At 38.1% G+C, this 22,120-nt stretch overlaps 1 protein-coding gene and 1 long non-coding RNA gene across 2 annotated transcripts in view; both read left to right on the forward strand.

Annotated features, from left to right (window-relative positions):
- The window catches only part of SNTG1 (syntrophin gamma 1), a 371,706-nt gene that overhangs the window by 56,352 nt on the left and 293,234 nt on the right, over positions 1 to 22,120 (forward strand). The gene's annotated exons all lie outside the window — the stretch shown is intronic.
- Positions 4,851 to 11,752, forward strand: LOC136790179 (uncharacterized). The gene is made up of 3 exons (XR_010829675.1): positions 4,851 to 8,662; positions 9,267 to 9,426; positions 9,541 to 11,752. It is a non-coding gene; the product is annotated as an uncharacterized lncRNA (long non-coding RNA).

Consider the following 22,120-nt stretch of genomic DNA (forward strand, 5'->3'; position numbering starts at 1 on the left):
GGACAGCCTTTGGTAGGAAGTTTTATGCAGCACAAAGCAGCGTAGAGCAGGAGGATCTTATGCAAGCTTGAGTGTTGTGACAACAAATGTGACAGTGGGATACCTTGATTAATAGCTCAAATACTTTGTCACTTTATTTCTTTAAAAGTTTTCCTGCTTAAAGTACATTCTGAACAGGTTTTCTTTGTGTTCTCATGAGGTGTGTTAAAACCCATGCTGTGCCACTGGTAAGTAAGCTTCATTTGAAATGGTAGTAAGCCAAATTTGGCTCTTGAGCTGGTTTGTCCATTCCTGATACATTGCATACTTAGAACAGTCAAACATTAAACCATAATTCAGTCATCTATTGAGATGAGGAGTATGTCACAGGATGTGTTTTTTGAAAGACAGAGATGAAGCATAATTGCCATATCTCAGTAAACCCAGGATTAGCTTAATCTTCTAAATTCAAGAAAAATACAGAATTTATTAAATGTAAAATGTATTATAAAATATATTATAAATACATAAATATATAATATAATAATTTATAATATATAAAAATATTATTTTACAAAAAGCTAGTCAGTAGTGTTATTGTAATAGTAGACTCTTACTAGCTTGCAGACACACAGCATGAAATTATCATACTTCTATAATTTTACTTTCAAAGAACTTGTGTAGTTCATCTAGGGATATGTTGGCAGCTTCAGTTCAAGCAAAGTTGATGCTTAATCTACCTCACTTTTGTTTGATCTTTCATATGTGCCAGAAATCTCTTATAGGTGCTGCCTAATTTTTTTTCCATTTTAAAATACACTACAACTCACATTTAACAACTTTCAAATCTGCTCTTCCTTCTTTTTTTTCTGTTCCATTTGTCATATTATGTCAAGAGTACATTACTGGTAATCACTAAACAAACACTAAAGAAAAAGATCATACTGAGGCTGTCGTTGCCAAGCAGTGTGGTAAATCCAGTTCACAGTAGTTAAGTTTGTGATCCAAAGCCATCAATTAGTGTAAAAAATATCACTTAAAAGGCATTTTTGCTCTAGAGATACTAATCCTATTCCTAGGTTTTTGCCTCTGGTTTTGAATGCAGGTGACACAGAGCTAGTGAAAAGCATGTCGCTCTCTGCCTGTATTGTTAGCCTTGCCTCTGAGTGCTGGTGGATCTCTCAGAAAACAGGAGAATGAAGATCTGTGTTGAAGACTCTGAGTGTCAAAATGTTGAGATAGTTTTTAGTATCTCTGGACAATTTCTCTTGGCTTCACTTTCACATTTTGCAGGCATTCTCTAATGCACTTGTTCTGCCAGTTCTGTAACCATTTAGTATTTCAGTTTATATCAGTATACCAAAGTGATATTTATCCCCTCATTATATATGTGCAGTGACATGCTTTATTTCCTTATCAGGGGAAACAGTATGACTTTTGAAACTGTCCCTTTGGTAATGACAAAAATATATAGGTCTCACTGCATCAGTGAAAAATGATTCTGCGTATGCTTTCAAATGTGCAAAACTTCTTGAAATTTTTGTGTGTAAACAATTTGTTTTCACAGTCCAGTTTGTTTTCATTTCAGGTAAATCTTCTTTTTTTTTTTTTTAGTGATAACATTTTCTCATACTACTGATCATTTCAAGCCAATGTTGCATTCCAAGGATGAAAAGTTCTGTGTTTTCTCAACTGAAAATACTAAACAGTGATGGGCTGTCTAAATACCATTCACAGAATGGGAAGTTCTGATATTAAGGTTTTACCTCATTGCCTGTTGTTATCTGTATTATTCAAAAGTGTATTGCAAGGTACAGCTTCAGGAATATTTTTCTGCCCAAGGACGCCCATTCACCTTCATCAGAATTGTGTACATTCAGTTTTCTTATTGCAGTGATGGACTTTCAGTGTTCAGATCATTTGTAATGAAAGAATGTTGCTGACTGGGATAGTTACACTTCCTCCATTAATAGCTTTTATAGTATGGACACTAAGCTTTTTATCTGTACTACAGTTATTAGGTGATGCAAACTCATTAATTCCTTAAATATATGTTTATGGAAAGGCAGTGATTTTAAAAATAGTTTTAGAGTAGCTTTTCTTTATAGAGAAATGTTGAAACAGCTATTAATAGGAGGTGTTCTTGTTTGCAATTTCAAGAGTGAACCATCCTTTGCTAAATATTTGCAGTTTCTTAGTAATTAATATTTTCTCAGTTCTGTTGTTCCTGGCACCTGACAAGATATATTATAGCTGAAGAGAAAATATTTTATCCATTTGGCTAAATGAAAGTTCTACTTAACAGGTTTACTCATGGTAATAGACCTACTTGCATGTAGTCAGTGTAAGGTTATATATGTCAGTCTCATAAAATATGTCTTTGGGGGTGAAAAGGGAAGATAGGGCAGAAATGCAGATTCTACATGTATGCGCAGAGGTTCCTTGCACAGAGTGGGAACAGTCTGGCAGGGTTTATATGATTCATGTCAGTGAATATGTAGTTTGCTTAGAAACTTTCCATGATAAAAGGTGAGCAAACCTTTTATTTATTTATTTATTACTGTTTATATTACTGTTTATACTGTAATTTACCTTATCCCTGTTTAGCCCATCACCGTTAAGTATTTTCAGTTGAGAAATGTTCCTAAGGTAAAAGGTAACCTTTGAACCAGTTTTCTTAGCCATAATTATAGTGCTTTTACATGGCAATTGTCATGTCTATAAAATATCTCACCACAATTTGGCAGAATATAAAAATAGCTGTAGAAACCTATTTATTTCAGAAAAGTTGAATTTTAATGAGTTTACCTTGTTTCTGCTTTCCTATTTTTGATGAAAAAATATTAACCCTACCAAAATGCAATTATTACCAACATTTTTGTAACAGTTTCCTTATGAAAGTGTAATTTTTTTTCGTGTTTCTTTGAATTGATATTTTCTGTTAAGAGGCCATACTTGTGGCCTTTTCAGTTAGTGGTTTGCCTGGGACTGGAAAACCACTAGACCTTCAACGTTCAGGATAAGCCAAGTTATTTTGCAGAAATATTAATTATATTAATTACATTATTTGGTGTGTTTGTATCCTTCACTCATCATGTTTTGTAAGGCAAGATCCCCTTGCCTGTTGGACTAAAGTCAAATGAGCAAGCACTGTAGTGCTGCTTATGTTCTACACAAGTCTTTCTGGCATGTTGTATCTAGGGACTTTATAAACTGTTTTAGAGAAGCTTTACTTCTGGTTCAATATTACCTTTATTTCCGCAAATGTAATTGATAGTTTGAAAACGTCATATGTAGCATTAAATGGCATCTTAAGTTTTCTAGAGTAATTTTTTTAAACTTCTTTCCATGTGTTTCATTTTCCACAAAAAAAAATGTGTGAGCTACTCATATTGGACTGTCCTTTTCATTGCATGACTCTTTGCTGTGCAATTGGAGAAGAAGGGAGGAGATCTGAAGGAATGTTTCAGAGCTACACACAAATCTGAGCTTACTCTAGTATAGATTTAAGAATCTCTCTGAATGAATTCCTGAACTGCTTGCTTTGAGAAGATCAAACAAATCTACCATAGTCCTGGCTTTGTCTGCAGTTTGCAGTGCAGTCCTTAATGACAGCTGATGTGGAGGAGCAGCATACAGTCTTCCTTTTTGAAAGACTTCCAATGGACAAGGAGACTTAACTGTTTATATGGGTACGTGCTGAAGGAAATCACTAATAATGGTAGTTTTTTGTTATTTATTGCTCGCTATTGAAGATTTTAAATGAACTTTTTCTGTTCCGAGAGTAAGTTTGCTTCAATGGAAATGTATCGGTTTGTATTAATTGCCAGTAGGTTATAGCACAGCTTGTTTTTCCCCAGGCATCAGTCTGTATCCTGCCGAGAGAGGCTTCTGTGGCTTTTCCTGGTGGTGCAACTGTGCCATTTCTCATATGCCAAGCAGTGTTGGTCCTCTTTGTTCCTCACCTCAGTGCCTGTTTTGTGCCCATTCTGGAGGTTAATCTCATGATCCTGTCACATTCAGACCTCTCAGAGCCAAGCTTTCAAACTTTCTAACATATCCCTTCCTCTTTAATTCCTGGTCTTTCACTGCTTTTGTCTGTTTTCACTGTCAGCGCCTTTGACCTTGATGTTCCTTCCACACCCTCATGGTAAGTGCAATAACCAGAAGAGACTCTACTTACAGAACTAGGTGCTTGCTATCACTTTTAAAATCTACTTCACTCCCCATTTGTAAGCCTGGTAATACAGAAAATTTAAGTATGATTTTAAAGATAGTCTCAAAAATTACTCAGTTGCACTTCTAACTCCAGAAGTAATTCAACTTTTGTAGAACCAAAAGAAGAATGATTTGAGCTCACTGAAGACTGGTGGGAACCTTATAGTATTCATTTTTATTTCCTTAAGTAATTTACTATTACAGTATCTTCCTGTGCACAATAGTACTACTACAAATTTTCATGTTAGCTGTATTTCAACATAAGCTTATTAGGAAGTCTTTTTTTCCACGTGTGTTTCAGTATAAAAAAGACATGATTACAACAGAATGAACTCTTACTTTTGTCAAGTATGAAAAAAGAGTCCTTTTGCTAGTTTCATTGCTCACATTAACTAATACTCACATTACTTAAGATACTGGTTAAGGAAAAGAAAGCCCTTATAGCTCCTTTGAATATATGATTAAGATATATAAACAGACTGATCATAATGACACTTAAATAAATGAGTACATTGAATGGAATGAATCTCTTGTGTGAGGAGAGGCTGAGGGAGCTGGGACTGTTCAATCTGGAGAAGAGGAGGCTCAGAGAGGATCTCATCAAAGTCTACAAATACCTGAAGGGAGGTGCAAAGAGGATGGAGCCAGGCTCTGTTCAGTGGTGCCCAGTGCTAGGAGAAGAGGCCGTGGGTACGAACTAGAACACAGGGGCACTGGCTTTCTCTGAACACCAGGCAGCACTTCTGTATGTGTGGGTGATGGAGCACTGCCACAGAGGCTGTGGATCTCCCTCTTTGGAGATCTTCAAAAGCTGCCTGGACAGCCTGCTCTTGGTGGCCCTGCTTGAGCAGGGGATCGGACAGGGTGACCGTACAATCTTAACCATTCTGTGATTCTGTGAATATGCTCTCAATTGTATAAAATATTGAGCATGCTATTACAAAATCTGGTACATAGGCAGTTGTACAGTTCTACATTCCTATTGTCGGTGCAGTTAATTGTTGACAGAACTACTAACACTTGGGTATTTGATTCTGTATAAAACAGATGTTATCTAACTGATTGTGCTTGCTTGTTCAGTTTGTTGTTGGAGCCAAAAGATGGAGACAAACAGATCTTTATTCCAGACTATATCATCGGAATGTGATTGTAGATTGGTGACGAAGTAGATTACTGTGACCCACCCTTCATTCTTGATGGCTTTGATGAAAATTTTGTGCAAGCTACAGCTATTTTGCTAAAATTGAATAGAAAAGTCAGGCATGAAGCAAAAATATCTGTTTAATTTGAAGACTGACTTATTTTTGTGGTTAGTACTTAGAGCAACAATGTCTGTAGGTACTTAAGTGTGCATAGGTCAGTGTAAATGAGAGTCTTTGAAAAATAAGTGTCTCCGTTAACTATAGGTATTTTTAATACAGCCATATTCATATGACCTATTTAGTGATGCTATTTTCAGATATTTTAAGAACTGCAAGAACAACCACTGGTGATTTGTTTTACCTTCTGCCTGATAGTGGAGGGCATTTTTAACCAATAATTCCTGAATCAAAGAAGTAATGGCAGGTTGGTAAGGAGTGCTTATTTCAAAAAGACATCCAATACTGCTTCAAAGGCTTAGAATGAGGACTGTATTGGACTTTTGATAAGCTGCTAGTTACTTCCTTCATAGTTCAACAGGCTCATTTTTTGTTTGAATTTGTCTAACACCAACTCCCAGACATTGTATCTTACTGGTTATCAGATAATTATATTTTATATTTAGAAAGTAAATTAACGTCAGTTGTATAGTTACTAGACACACTTTATCTGTCCTCAGGCGGCTCAGCATTGTCTTATGAAAGGTAGATAAAGATATTATCCACAAATCACAATTCTGTAGTTTGTATGTTGTGACCTTAAATATTCAATTACGTTTGTGTGGCTGCTGTTTAAGAACAGCTGTTTGTGACCAATTCCATTTCTGTTAAGTGAGATAGATTACAGAAACAGCTGGCTATCACATTATTAGAGATTAAATCTTAAAGACACTGCAATTAAAATAATTGTCTCTTTTTCTTTTTTTTTTTCTTCTGGTTACTGAAATGCTACAGGGGCTGTAGAGATTAGTCTTGTCCAAAATGACTCTATATTCAGAAATGACTAACTTTTGTAAATGGCAAAAGAAAAATATGCATCTTCAGTTCTTCAGTAAAGCTTTGTAAGTCTTTTCTTTTTCTTTTTTTCTTCTTTGTTTGCCATTCCAGTGAGGTGATTTGACACCACTGGGTGCACCTTTAAAGGTCTGTGGGGTGGGCAGGCATAGAGCTATTGAGAACCACTTTTCAGTGGATTTTAGCTGTGCTCTCTATTGCCACTAAAGTTAGTGGATTGCAGTACAGAATTTGGATTATGCCAAGAGTTTGTTAACCTTATTTTTTGCCATCAAGTTGATATTAATTGATGGCAGACCTCAGACTTCCACAGAGATGACTATGTAGTGCAGAAACTTAAACTTACATAATAATGTAACCAACAGTCTTTTGTGCTACTCCTAGGGGTTGAGTTATTCCCCCAGAAATAAATGTGAAGAGATCATGTATCTTACTTCCTAGGTATTCTTTGGGAAAGTTAAGTTGCTTGCTTTTCTAATTTAACTGAGAATATTAGGCACACACCTCTTCATGTGAATTGAGCCTGCTTTCTTTCCTGGGTTCGACTATTTTTGTTTGCTCTATGAGCCTTGCCTTCACTGTTACCTCTTGTTTTATTTTTTGATAAAACTCTGTCCAGCCTGCAGTGAGGTAAGGAGAAAGAGAAGGTGCAGGAGAGTGTTTTCTCCCTGCTTCCAGATCGTGAATAAATGATCCGATTGTTCCCTGGAGAGCAAAGCAGTATGGCCTGCCAGAGAGCTTAACGTTGCCTGCTGGACCTCAGGAGCACCACCAGATGGGCTGGGAACCTGCCCAAGCCCTGGCTCCTGTGCACCTGCTACTACACCCCAGCCTGCATGCTGCACGGTTTGCTCCATCAAAGGCATCTGAGGAACGAATTCTGAGGCTGGTCTCTAAAGCAAGCCAGCATGTGAGCATATTTCTAACAGGCTAACTAGGCCCTCGGGTCTTATGGCCATGCTTAGTGCTTTCTGGAACAATAAGAAAGAGATAAACCATCCGTAGAGGTGAAAACTTCTGCTTCTGCAGTCTGATGGGGAGGCTGTTAACAAATTCAGTATAGCAGACCCTCTTCAGTCTCAAATCATGCTGAAAAGTGCAAAAATGACATGATTTCCTTCCATTCTGAATTCTGTTATAGGGATCTTACTAGCTAGGGCTGTAAGAGAAGGATGGGGGGAGTAAAAAGGACACAAAAATGAATCTTGCCTGTAAAAGAGATAGCAAGGGAATTCTTAAAAACCATCATATGATTTTTCAGATGCAAAATGTCAGGCTTCATTGTGGCTATGTTATCAGAAATACTTCAGCAGTGCTCCAGCATGACCGTTTAGATTAGACAACATTTGTTTATAACTCTGAACCAGGGCAGAAATATGTGATCGATATTTAGCTAGTGGAAGTGTAATTCCTCACATGGTGCAAGTAAAATGACAAGTTATGAAAGATATTTCACTACCTGAAACTGTTTTTCCTTGACACCTTAAAAATCAATCTTCTCTGAAGGCCCTTCTCAAAGGGCTTCTTGATGTGACCTCCAGCTGCACATGGGTTATCGAACGGCTTTTGTTAAGATGGCGATATTGGCATGTACAGTAATGAATACGCAGAGAACAGTGAGACATATACCTCCCCCAGAACAAAGCCATGGACGGTAGTGGTGGAGAAAAAAAAAAAACACTAATTTTTGAAGGTGGTGTGTCTAAGTAGACAAAACAACAACTGAAATAGCAGTCTAATGATAAAACAGCCAAAACGTGAGAAAGTGCAGTCAAAAAGAGTAGAGGCAGTACTTAATGATGGAGTAAATGGGATAGAAATGCATGTTGCAAGAGTCGAGTCACAATAAGGTTGTATATGCATGCAGTGGTAGAGCTGTTCTTAATGATTCTGCTGCTGTTTCTGCAGATAGGGAACAATTTTGCTCCAGTTAGACCTAAATTAGGTAGATGCCAAAAACTGTGTTGAAAACTGTGGATATGTGCTGTAATTATCCAAGGATAGTCATGTTTAATAATAATCGAAATAAACTATGTAAAATATTTGGAGCCACACAACATATGGCAGTCATCACCAAAGCGTGCTTGACTGGCTGTAGGAGGAATGTGAAGGACACATTTTTTTGTCCTAAGATTTTGTATTTTTTCATGTATAGTAACTCCTTTGTGTTTTTTTTTTTTTTTTTTTTTTTTACGGGACTTAGAGCCAGAAGATCAAATGTAGAGTGAGAAGTGAGAAGTATTAGAGGGGAAAGGGTACAGGTACATCACTTGCTATGAGATGTTCCAAGTGCGTTGGTAGCACCAACATAGGTAAGCTGACATACAGCACGTCTGTGCTGTGGTTTATAGTAGAGAAACCTTGGGGTTACTATAGCCCACAAATGATAGAGCTTCATGTTACACAGAAAAAAATTTCCTGAGCATGCCATTACCTGCTATGGCCAAGCACACCATAAGTTTGTTTAGTGTCTTTTCCGTTGTGCTGTGCTACATAGTAGCATGGAGAGGCATACTGTAGACTGTTCGAAAGTTAGACCTACCAGGATCCTCAAAGGAGTGTGGGTATCCATCTAATAAACTAGATTGTGCTAGCTGTTTATTGCTTCAGTATTACTGCATTTATTGTATTGAGATGTCTGCTTGCTGATACGTTTTATTTTTAAGCTAATAAGAGATACAATATTTACCAGAATACAGATTTGCCTTTGAAAATAAACAGATAATTAATGGTATTTGTATCAAGATTGAGGTTAAGTATAATGGGACTTTATGACTTCTTTCTTCCCATTAGTCTACCTCCTCCAATACCCCCAGTAGATTTACAGTCATTCACTATTTTCCCATCACACCCAGTCTCCAGTCCCTGTAATCCTGCTTCAAATGCTGACCTGCTTTGGCCTCATTTCCTCTCCAGGCAGGTGCCTGGCTCCTACTGAGATGTTGCATGTGATGGACTGTGTGTGCTGGCCCTCATGGGGAGCTCAGCAGTGATGTCTTGTCTCTGTGAGCAGCGTTCCCATCTGGTTTTCTGTTCCTGAATAAGATGAAGCTCAGCTATGAACCTGTGCATCTTTGTAAGACAAAAGAGAACAAAAATCTTATTACAAAGTTTCCATCTTCCCTTATATAGAGATACTTGTTTAAAAGAGATTATGTCACTGCTGTTTAACACATCAATTTTTCTGCAGGGGATATAGGTACAAGGATCTTAAGAGAAGCTGTTTATGCTTATTTGGTAGTCTTTGTTGACACATGGAAGATCCAGCTTGAAAATAGGAACCATATCCCATGGAAATAAAAATTATTCTGAAGCAAATACTGAAGCAAGAGAGACAGCACTACAGTTAACCTAAACATCTGGGTATGTCTTCTCTTGTTGTCTTCACCTGCTTAACAGACTGCATTTATAGTAATTTTCATTTGTAATGGTTACTTTTGAAACACACTTTTTATCTATTACCTTGCTTTTAGATGTAAGTCTTGTCTCCACCATACAAAACTTTAATTCTCTTTTTCTGCAACTATTGACAAGATTGGAAGTTGTTCATACTTGAGTGAGGTATTTATCCATGACTTCATGGTGCTCTTGCAAACCTGAAATGACCATACTATAGAATATGCTTATTGTAATTGAAGGATTGTTCAAAACTGTTGCTGAAAATACGTTTTGTCTCTGGCAAGCCTCAGTGAAAAGGAAAGCTGTGAAAGCAAGCGACCCTATCTCCTTTCAAACCAACCTGTTAATCACTTGGTACTGCAAGACATGATACTGTTCATTTCAGACAACTCTCATTAGATAGTCCTGAGTTTCAGAGGGTTTTCTTGAGTACTTTGAAGGCTTTGAAGGTTTTTCACATTTCAACTAGATAAAATGTCAGACATGAATATTTTTTACAAATTGGCTGAAAAAAAAAGTAGATTAGTTTTAAAGCATTTTGTTTTCAAACTTTAGTTTTTAACTACAGATAAACTGAAATAGCTAAAACTGTTTTCAAATTAAAATAAACCTTTTGATTAAACTGTTTATACAGAACATTTAAATAGAACTGTTTGTTACCTTTCTCTTGAAGTCTAAAGATTCATCATAATAGAACAGAGGATTCTCAAGAACAGTTTTAGTTTAGACTGTTGTATTTTATGTTAGAATAGTTCATGCAGAAATTTTCTGGTGTTGGGTAATACTAAGCAAGTAATTACTTATTCCTGGGCTTCTAGGCAAGGAATAAAGGATAGTTGAGCTCTTAAACACAGTACAACTAAAACTATTGTTTCAGTTCCCTGTGGTAGTTTTACTTCTTACAATTTCTTACAGCAAGAGAAGAGGTCATGTAAAAATAAAAATAAAAATGCAAAATACTTCTTAAAAAAAAAAAGCTTCCAGTCATTGTCACTCAACAGTCTTTGAACAACTATAGATAATTTAACAATATGAACACAAAAGTAAATTCTATCAGAATCTTTTCACTGTAGCATTTAGTAACCATAGTAATGATCAGACAATAAATTCCCTCAGCATCACAATAAGCTTTGCTGGCAGATCCTTGGTGGTAGATGTTGACAGATAGTGTTCAAACACACTGAAGATAAACAGGGAGCTGTTGAAGGTCAGTTGTTTTATAACATATAAAATCATCAATTCACCAGGTTTTGTGGTATGACTCAGGTTGTACAACAGTGACTTCAGAGAAGTCTTTTCAATCTTCTCAAGACATATCTCTGGAACCAAAGCACAAGCCATGTGGATACAGAAGCAGCATATGTCCAAAAGGGAGGCAGCAAGTTGCTATAGTGAATGTAAATGTTGAAATGTTTATCTACCACTAAGCTGCTTTCATTTTTATTTGATTTTTTTTCCACAGTGGTATTTACTAACATCTTTCCATAAACAATTCCAACACAATTGTTCCTTGTCTTTTTCCTAAATCAGACATTAAGGGCTCTATATTCTATGTTTTTCAATCATTCTTTACTTTTATATCTGGATGAACCGTTGGCATATTTTTTCTTTCACTGATGGGCTGTGTGGTTTCCAGTGTAGTGTATGATGCAGATCTTTAGCCCTGATAGAAGAGAACATGGAACAACTCTCAGCACATAGCTGGATCTGTGCTCCTGTGTTCCTGGCAACAACAGAAGAACAAAACTGCTGAACCTATGTCTGTTACTCATGACCCAAAGGAGATTAAAAGTATTACCAGTTTTTGTGCTAGTAGGAGGGAGTCTGGGTGATACAGAAGTTGTCATAGAAACTACATGTCAGAAAGAATCTCCGAGGAGATGGAATTTTTAACTTTTTTTCACAATAAAATTTAAATTTCTAAATAGGGTTCCTGTTTTGGCTTGGCCTTTGGAACAACTCCTCTCTCTTCATTTTACTTTAGAGGGGAACTATAGCTTATTCATATTTCACCTTTGAATTGTGTGTAGTCTGATGCATACTGGTTTCAGTGTTATTTGGTATCTTCCTAAACAAAAGGAAGAAAAATGTCTTCAGTAATGACTGGTGTCCACACGTGCTGCCTTCTTACCTTTTCATCATCATCATGTATGAATGACTGGGCTGTCTTAAAATTGTAAACCCAAAGAATCCAAATATTATCTACAGTTAGACTTTGCTTGTTTGGTTCCATTGTGATCCTGAAAGTTTTCTGGTTTTGAGGGGTTTGTCAGGTTAAATAAAGGGAGTGTTTTACAGGCATCATATTGCACTACTTCTGAAGACACCATCTATAGTGTAGTTATGGATGTTTTTGTTTGTCAGTTTTGTAATTGCTTTCGAAATTTTTCTTCATGTCAGCTTTGAGCAGCTACGATATCACATTAAGATGAAATCTTGGAGAGGGAGAATATTGGAAGCAAGAATGAATTTTAGGAAAAATTTCACTGCCTTTTGAAATAATTTTTGTAAATGGGGTTACATCAGACTGACGGTCACTAGTGGGGCTCCGCATGCTCCATTTTATGGCCAGTTCTCTTCAATTTTTTATAAATTATCTGGACGCAAGACTTGAATGCATACTAAGCAAGTTTGCAGACAATACTAAATTAGGAGGGACTTTTGACTCTCCAAAGAGCATAGAGGCCTTGCAGAGAGATCTTGACAAATTAGAGAGGTGGGCAATCACCAACTGCATGAAATTTAACAAGAGGAAATGCTGTATTCTGCACATGGGACGAGGCAATCCTGAGTATACATACATAATGCGGGACAAGACACTGTAGAGCAGCCCCACAGGATGGGATCTGGGAGTTCTGATTGACAACAAGTTGAAAATGAGTCAACAGTGTGCTTTGGCAGCCAAAAGGACCATTCTTATCCTGGGGTGTATCAGGCAAACCATTGCTAGCTGGTTGAGGGAAGGGATATTCCTGCTCTGTTATGTGCTGGTGAGGCCTCACTTTGATTACTGTGTGCTGTTTTTGGTACCACAAGGTAAGAAGGATATAAAACTATTAGAAAGTGTCTAAAGGAAGGCTTCTAAGGTGGTGAAGGGTCTATAGGAGATGATGTATGAAGAGCAGCTGAAGTCACTTGGTTTGTTCATCCTAGAGAAGAGGAGACTGAGGGGAGGCCTCATGGTGGCCCACAGCTTCCTCACGAGGGTGTGTGGACAGACAGGACCTGATCTCTTCTCTCTGGTGACAGTGACAGGGCTCGAGTGAAAAGCATGGAGCTGTGATTCAGGTTATACATTAAGAAAATATTCTTCACTGTGAGGATGGTGGGGCACAGTAATAGGCTCCTAAGGGAGGTGATCATGGCACCAAGCCATTCAAGAAGCGTATGGACAGTACTCTCAGACATATATTTAATTTTGTGGAGCCAGGAGTGAGACTCGATGATCCTTGTGGATCTCTTCGATCTTAGTGTATTCTATGATTCTGTGAACTACAGCAGCAAAACAAAAGTAGCTAAAATTTTAATTCTATAGGTGTCATAGTATAAGGGAAAGCTGGAAAACATTCTCAATTTAGTCTAAAATTGTGATGTCGCCTATATTAATCCAAAGCATCAAAATATTCTGAGTTAGCCAACCTCTGCAGAATGTCTTGTTAAAGGAACCTGTCTCATAAGCTTTTTGTTTCCTCTTGATCCCGACAAAGCTGAAAATGTGATGAGAACAGCTGCTGCTTTGTACTTAAGCTTTTCATTCATAGTCCCTAAGTACAAAGAAAGATGTAAATTAAAAAGGTAAGAGATTGAGGCTTCCCAAGAGATTTGTTTGAGCTTTGGGATTGGCTCATCTATTGATACAGATGTAGCTGAATTTGTCATTTGTGTCATCTGATATATTTAATATCTGTTATGAGGCCCTTAAATTAACACTTCACATTTTTCATCTGAGCAGCTTTGTACATCAACATTCGTGCCCGTATTTGTAGTCCAATTTTGCATGAAGTTATTAGAACGTCACAGTCGAGCCTGAAAAATTTTGGGTTTTCTTTTCTTCTGTGTTGAGTGGTTATTTTTATGACATTTTGCAGTTAGATGAGTCCATGTATTTTTTTTTTTCCAGAAGGAACTCATCTGCAGAATCTGTCACCCCTGCGTTTTACTCTTCCTAGATTTTATCCTCCTTTTTTAATCAAAATGATTTCTCTTTCAAACTTCCTTTCAGAACAAAGAGGCTAAAGTCTGTTTGAGTACTGAACAAGTTTTTTTTTTTTTTCCATTTTCAAAACTTACTTTTCTTTTGAAACAGAAGCAGTATGGGTAAAACTTAGGATGAACTTGACACAAATACAACCTTTTGCATTTCTCCTACTCTTTATGAATTCCCTCATGGAATAGCTATTCATTTTTGGTAGCAAATTCAGGGTTTGTGGAAGTTTTTTTCAGGAAACCAGGTCTGTTCTGTCCTTTCAGAGTTGGAGGAAGATAGAACTGATGTATTATAGGAGTGTAGAGTATTTCGATTCTGTCAAAACCTTGAAATTGTAAAATATAGTTTAATTAGATTTTAATATTTTTTTTGAAGTTTCGTGTCATGAATTTCTGTCATGCCTAGAATTACTCCTTGATTATTTTTTTCATTGTAATTAGCTTGCTTTCCTGGCCAACGCTGAAAAAAATAAATGAGTCATATGAGTGTGTGTGGTGATGAGTCAGGTGAAGATCGTTCTCTGGAACACTGGCCTAAAAGAACAAGAAGGATAGTGGTGATTTCAGAATGGACATTAATGTGTTAGTGAGTGAGCAAAACTCACATCTCGTTTCACCTACCACAAAAAAGAGCTGTTAGATATTAATGTATTTTTTGTTTTGATGTGACTTGGGCAGAATTTAGTTGAACATGTTAGTAGCAGTGTTCTCTTTATGCCTCTACTATTTCCTTTCTGATATTTCATTCTTTACAGACAGGTGAAAATTGAAAACCAAAACATTGCATGTTGCTGCAAATGATTGATTCCTCTGTCTTGACAGCCCAAAAGTGATCATTTGTCAAATTCTATCACTCAAAGTGCAAAAGCAGTTGAATTTGCAAGACACATATTAATATAGCTGCCATTTTGTATGGAGCTCAGGCCTCTTTGGATAATGCCTTTACTTTTGCTGTTGACTCCAAAATTCTGGTAAATTCTGTTTTTGTGCAGTAACTTGATGAAAAGTAAATATCTGAATATATACACATGAACATACAAGTTCATTTAGTTGTAAGTGAACTTCAGTTACATCAGTATAGATCTCATCTAACATGTGTAACATGGTATTCATTAACAAGCAAATAAGAATATGGATGTACGCAAGTCGATGGGGCCGGATGGGATCCACCCGAGGGTACTGAGAGAACTGGAGGAGGAGCTGGCCAAGCCACTTTCCATCATTTATCGGCAGTCCTGGCTATCAGGGGAGGTCCCAGTCGACTGGCAGCTAGCAAACGTGACGCCCGCCTACAAGAAGGGCCGGAGGGTAGACCCGGGGAACTATAGGCCTGTTAGTTTGACCTCAGTGTCAGGGAAGCTCATGGAGCAGATTATCTTGAGTGTCATCACGCGGCACTTACAGGGCAACCAGGCGATCAGGCCCAGTCAGCATGGGTTTATGAAAGGCAGGTCCTGCTTGACGAACCTGATCTCCATCTATGACAAAGTGACATGCTTAATGGATGAGGGAAAGGCTGTGGATGTGGTCTACCTTGATTTCAGTAAGGCTTTTGACACCGTTTCCCACAGCATTCTCCTCAAGAAACTGGCTGTTCATGGCTTGGACTGGTGTACGCTTCGTTGGGTTTAAAAACTGGCTGGATAGCCGGGCCCAAAGCGTGGTGAATGGAGTCAAATCCAGTTGGAGGCCAGTCACTAATGGCATCCCCCAGGGCTCAGTGCTGGGGCCAGTCCTCTTTAATATCTTTATTGATGATCTGGATGAGGGGATGGAGTGCACCCTCAGTAACTTTGCAGATGACACCAAGTTAGGTGCATGTGTCGATCTGCTCAAGGGCAGGAAGGCTCTGCAGGAGGATCTGGATAGGCTGGATCGATGGGCTGAGGCCATCTGTATGAAGCTCAACAAGGCCAAGTGCCGGGTCCTGCACCTGGGGCGCAACAACCCCAAGCAGAGCTACAGGCTGGGAGATGAGTGGTTGGAAAGCTGCCTGGCAGAGAAGGACCTGGGAGTACTGGTTGATAGTCGGCTGAATATGAGCCAGCAGTGTGCTCAGGTGTCCAAGAAGGCCAACAGCATCCTGGCTTGTATAAGAAGCAGTGTGGCCAGCAGGGCTAGGGAAGTGATTGTTGTCCCCCTGTACTCGGCTCTGGTGAGGCCGCACCTCGAGTACTGTGTTCAGTTTTGGGCCCCTCGCTACAAGAAGGACATGGAGGTGCTCGAGAGAGTCCAGAGAAGGGCAGCGAAGCTGGTGAGGGGTCTGGAGAACAAGTCTTACAAGGAGCAGCTGAGGGAGCTGGGATTGTTCATCCTGGAGAAGAGGAGGCTCAGGGGCAACCTTATTGCTCTCTATTGGTACCTTAAAGGAGGCTGTAGCGAGGTAGGGATTTGTCTATTCTCCCACGCGCCTGGTGACAGGACAAGGGGGAATGGGCTAAAGTTGCACCAGGGGAGGTTTAGGTTGGATATTAGGAAGAACTTCTTTACTGAAAGGGTTGTTAGGCGTTGGAATGGGCTGCCCAGGTAGGTGGTTGAGTCACCATCCCTGGAGGTCTTTAAGAGACGTGTAGATGTTGAACTTAGTGATATGGTTTAGTGGAGGACTTGTTAGTGTTAGGTCAGAGGTTGGACTAGGTGATCTTGAAGGTCTCTTCCAACCTAGATGATTCTGTGATTCTGAGATAAATTTCTGTTGTTTTTATCAGTCCTATGAAGGAGACAGTTTCTGAAATTACTGATTATAAGAACAGATAGCTTGTCTCCTATATCCATACAAGTACTGTAATCAATTCACATACATAGAGTTTCACTATGCAGTAGTTCTTTTTTTCACTGAAGAATGATTTTTATAAATATAACGAATATTTTCCTGTTGCTCAAAGTATTATCAGGAGAGCATTAAGTATAAATTCTTTCTATTAAAACAAAACAAAACAAAAATTTAAAGAGAGGTATCTTTTTGAATGTTGACAGTTTCAATATGAAAACATTTTATACCTGTGCATATTTTGATATGTAGAAGTACTTTTTACTTTTACTTGTTTAAGAGAGGTACAGAACCTTCATGCTTGGATATGTCCAAAACTTGCCTGAACAAGGCAGTAAACAACCTGGCTTAAAGTTGAAGTTGGATCCAACATTGTATTTGTCCGTCCTTTGAGAGAGGGTTATATCAGACCTCTAGAATCTCTCTTTCAGTCTACATCTTTTCATGATGTTAAAAAAAAAAAAAAGTTACAAAAAGCCTGAAAGGTTACCATATGTTTACATGCATAGGAATTTTGATTCTATAGTACTTTTTTGAGTAATAAACAAATTCCTTGGTTGCAAATGCACGGCAGAGGGAACAAAACATTACATCCTGAAATCAGTTATTTTGTGATAGATTTCTAAGAAAATAAATCTTACAATTTACACTGAGTGAGCTTAATCTCTGTTACAAATTTGATTCTTGAAATTAAATCATGGCTGATTTCCATCTATGGTGCCATTCAAGATACCATGTAATAGTCTGTGTTGTACTGTCTCCATGCTTGACTTACCCCTTCTTCTATTAGATAATAGTGTACCAGTGATAGAACTCTGAAAAAAAATTTAATTTTGCACTGGAGAATAATTATAATTTTTACCACAATAAAATATTTATCGTAGAGACTAAGTGGCCTCACATACTATATAGAAAGATAAAATGCAATGACATTATTTTCTGATATTTTTATGGTTAGAGCAAACATATAGTACGGTCCCAGAATATAACTGGGAGCTCCGTGTTGCAGCGACTTCAAAAGATGTAGCCTCAGTTGGTTCTGGACAGGTGGTAGGAGACACGCGACATGATTTTATTCTTTAAAAGCTATAGTGGAGCAAGAAAGTACCTTGATAGAGTCAGCTTAAAGAAAGTGAGGGAGATGGGAGACTGGGGAAAAACACCTTTGTTGAAACGTTTCATGAAGAAAGCATTGTGTAGGAAATTGTCATCTGAGTATATAGTGGTGTAGGCAGCCCATGTGTACTGTGGGTCTGGATCCTGGAGAACAAGGCAGACTTATTTATCTACTTCAGATGGCACAGAAGTAGATAAATAAACCTATGATGCAAGGAAGTTAAGTCTCTTGAGAGATGGGAGGCACAGAGGCAGAGATCCTGTAGAAGGTGATCTTTAGTTGACCCTGCTGGAGGCTGCTGTGATGACAAAGGAAGATGGCAGATATACTAGATGCATTATGTTAAAGTGGACAACTGAGTTACAAGAAGCAGAAACTCATTTATTCTCTGACTTGAGTTGGGGATATGAACTTACTTACAATGTCATAATTTCCAAGCTTGCTTGAACAGTCGGCAAAAGTCATCAGATAGCTATGTACGCTTTCAACCGTGATGTTAGCAGTGCCTCTGGAAAACTGATTCCAGCACATAGGAGGTGGACTGAAGAGGTAAAGGTGTTGTTATAAGGTGTATGGCAGTGCCAAAAGAAATCTGAATTGATTTGGATACTGTGTACCAGTAGTACCAGATAGGATAAAAAAGAAATAGAATTCCAGTAAAAAGGACAAAAGAATGGTATTGAAAAAAGTTTCACTTAAGTGGGCTGTATGAAAAGACTTCGAAAACCACGTGTATAGTGGTTCTATACAGATTATAGAAACCTATGTTCTGAAATGAGGATTTCCTGTTTGTCACATTACACATGCTATAGAATAGTTCGTGTGTTTCAGACAGAAAAAAAAAAAAGTGGAGCCAAATGTGTCAACTACAAATGGCTAACTGCATCAGCACATGCTATTGAATCCCTGTTGGTGAAATTCCTGGCATAAGGAGAAAGGATAGAATATTAACATAAAAGGAAAGTACTAACCAGCCTAGAAGGCTGGTTGCAGGAACTGAGAAACAACTTTGGGATAGACTATAGACTAAAATAATAGACAATTTGATTGCCCATGTATAAACTGGGTGAATATGACGATGTGGAATGAGATGGAGAGAGAACTGTTGTATGCTGTAAATGACTGAAGGAACTATTCAAAGAGCTCACAAAAGAATACTATTGCTTTAATACTGAACAGCTTCATATAAATTTAAGATGTAACAGTTGAAGAATCACTTTGAAGTGATACCAAATTGCTTTTGACAAATTCCCTTAACAAATGCTTGTAATTAAACAGAACTAAATTGGAATTCACAGGAAAAGCTTCTTACAGATTAATAACTAGTTAGAAGATAGCAACTGAAGGTGAAGAACAATGGGTATTTTTTCATAGCAGAAAAAAACAGACAGTCCTTCAAGCCTTCTGTCCCAGGATGTGGACATGATCATGTACTCTACAATGGAACTGGGAAGTTTAGTAGGACAGTACTGTGTATTATTTCTGATTGGATGAGAAGTAGAGTATGTGTAATACTTTCAGATGCAAATAGATTGAGAAATAAAGGGAATCTTTTTTCACTGACTGCCTAATATCGTTGCAGATATTATTCTTATGTAGCATAAGTGAGTTCAAAAATGCTAAGATGTGTCAGAAAATTCCATATTTGAATATTAAATGCAAAGGTCCTTATACACAAACACGGGTGTTTCTGACTCAGTTCTGAATGAAGTGCCAAATTGCAGATAGCTGGGACAATAAGTAAAAAGTCTTGTTTGTATTTTATATGTTTTTCCGTATGTTCTACAGATTGTTCAATAAGGTTTACCATTATGGAATTGTGTTTGCCATTACTAATCCCAACAGTGCACATAAAGCAATTTTAATAGACAATTCTTAGAAGCACATGAAGTATGTTCAAAATGTTAACACGTGTTATTACTGATGTGTCCGTAGCTATCAGTTATTTACAGTAATTACAAGATATCATTAATCTAAATTAAATTACAATGCAATATATGGTATCCTTTCTGTAAATCACTTGCTTCTGAGCCAAAACAAGCGAGCTCTGCATTCTTCTAGGGAAAGTACATTTTTAGTGAGATATAGAAACATGACCATAATCATTTGATGTTATTAAGACGACCATTGTTAAAGACACAAATTTAGATTTAAAGCAAATCTGGAAACAAGCCATTGCTTTTCATTGAAGCCACTCTAAATTAACCAAAATATTTTTTTTTTTTTTTTAAAGAGAGAGTTGTTGGACCAAATCAGTCAAATTTGGCTGCTGTTGTTGCTGTTTGTGGTTAACATCACTGTCACATAATTTCCAAACTCTTCTCCTTTCAGACAGAGTCAATCAATTTTAAAGTGTGACAGTTGAATTTGGACAGTGAAATGAATGAGGTTTCCATATACCCGTGCTTGTTTAGACTTCCTATAAGTTTTGTGGAGAATTTGCTTAATGTCTTTTTAGAAGTATAACTAGTGATGCAGTGGGAATTATGTGTATGTGTTGGGGCTGTGGAACCAAACACCTATGATTTTTTTTTTTTTTTTTTTTTTTTTTCCCTCTTCAGCTCAGCATAATGATAGATTCAGGATATGTTGGCCTGCAACCCTGGTAAACAGTCATGTAGATTTCCTATGAAAAAGAAGCAAGTCAGATCATCTTAAGAACAGTCTTCTCTTATCACTAGTTACATAAAATGGCATTGTTTTCAAGATGGACCAGTTTTCAAAACAGAAGTGGTATAAACGAGAAAAAAAATAAAAGTGGAAAAACAGAACAGAAAACAGAAGTAGTATGTGACTCTGACTCGGATATGTAGTTTGGCTACATGGAAAGTCAGAAGAGAAAAAGGTCAGCAGGGAGGTCTGTTCATAAAAAGGCTACTGAGGGTTGCTTTGAGTCTGGGTCTGTCACATCTCTCATGCTTTTTCTCTGATTCTTACACTTCACAAAATCTCAGAATGGTTAAGGTTGGAAGGAACAAGTGGATGTCATCTGGTCCGACCCCCCTGCTCAAGCAAGACTATCTAAAGCAGGTAGCCCAGGACCATGTCCAGGTGGCTTTTGAAGATCTTCATGGAGAGAGACTACACATCCTCTCTGGGCAACCTCTGCCAGTGCTCCACACTTGCACATAAAGTAGTGCTTCCTGATGTTCAGAGGGAGCCTCCTGTGTGCCAGTTTGTGCCCATGGCCTCTGGCACCATCCTCTTTGCACCTTCCCTTCAGGTATCCATACACGTTGATAAGATCCCCCCTGAGCTTCCTCTTCTCCAGACTGAACAGTCCCAGCCTGTCTTCATAGGAGAGGTGCTCCAGTCCCTTGGTCATCTTGGTAGCCTTCTGTTCAAATCTCTTCCAATATGTCTAGGTCTCTGTTGTACGGAGGAGCCCAAAACTAGACCCAATACTCCAGGTATGACCTCACCAGTGCTGAGCAGAGTAGAAGGATCACCTCTCTTGACCTGCTGGCAATGCTTTGCTTCACGCAGCCAAGAATACTGTTAGCCTTCTTAGCAGCAAGGGCACATTGCTGACATGTTAAACTTGGTGTCTACCAGGACTCCTAGGTAGACACCTGCTTTCCATTTAGGTGCCCCCGAGCATGTACTGGTACCTGAGGTTGGTCCTCCCCAGGTGAAGACCTTTGCACTTCTCCTTGTTGAACTTCATGAGGTTCTTGTCAGCCTACCTCTTCAGCCTGTCAAGGTCCCTCTGAATGACTGTGCGTCCCATTGTGAGTCAGTCACTCCCCCCCAAGTTTCATCTCATATACAGTACTTACCAGTATATATTTCAGGTTTGCAGCCATGGGCAGCTGGTGGTACCAGCTGAAAAGGGCTGAAGCAGATGCATGTAACAGGAGGAGGGCTAGGAAGTATATGTCTGAGATATTTCTTACTTCCGCTGAACACAGATCAAACAGTCCATCTATCCTTTTGTCCTTCACCCTCTTCTTCTGACCTGGTAACTAAGAGCATAATCATTGTACAGTTTGGGGGCAATATGCTTGCATGATTATTGTCCTTAAATTTGACACCCCTATGATGTAAATTATAACTTTTTGAATAATCTATATTCAAACTGATATGTAATGCTAGTGTCCTGTTGCCATCTTACAGCACTAGCTTTAAAAAAAAACAATATTTTGTGGTGGACACATTAAACGTAAATGTATAGTACACATTTTTCATTCAGATTCAAGCAGAAATACAAGCGATCATACTAATACCAGGAATTCAGTGTTTGTAGATGTTTAATTTTAAATACATTGAAAATGTTGA

This window comes from Anser cygnoides, chromosome 2 (assembly GCF_040182565.1).
Source record: "Anser cygnoides isolate HZ-2024a breed goose chromosome 2, Taihu_goose_T2T_genome, whole genome shotgun sequence".
In the NCBI taxonomy this organism is placed as follows: domain Eukaryota; kingdom Metazoa; phylum Chordata; class Aves; order Anseriformes; family Anatidae; genus Anser; species Anser cygnoides.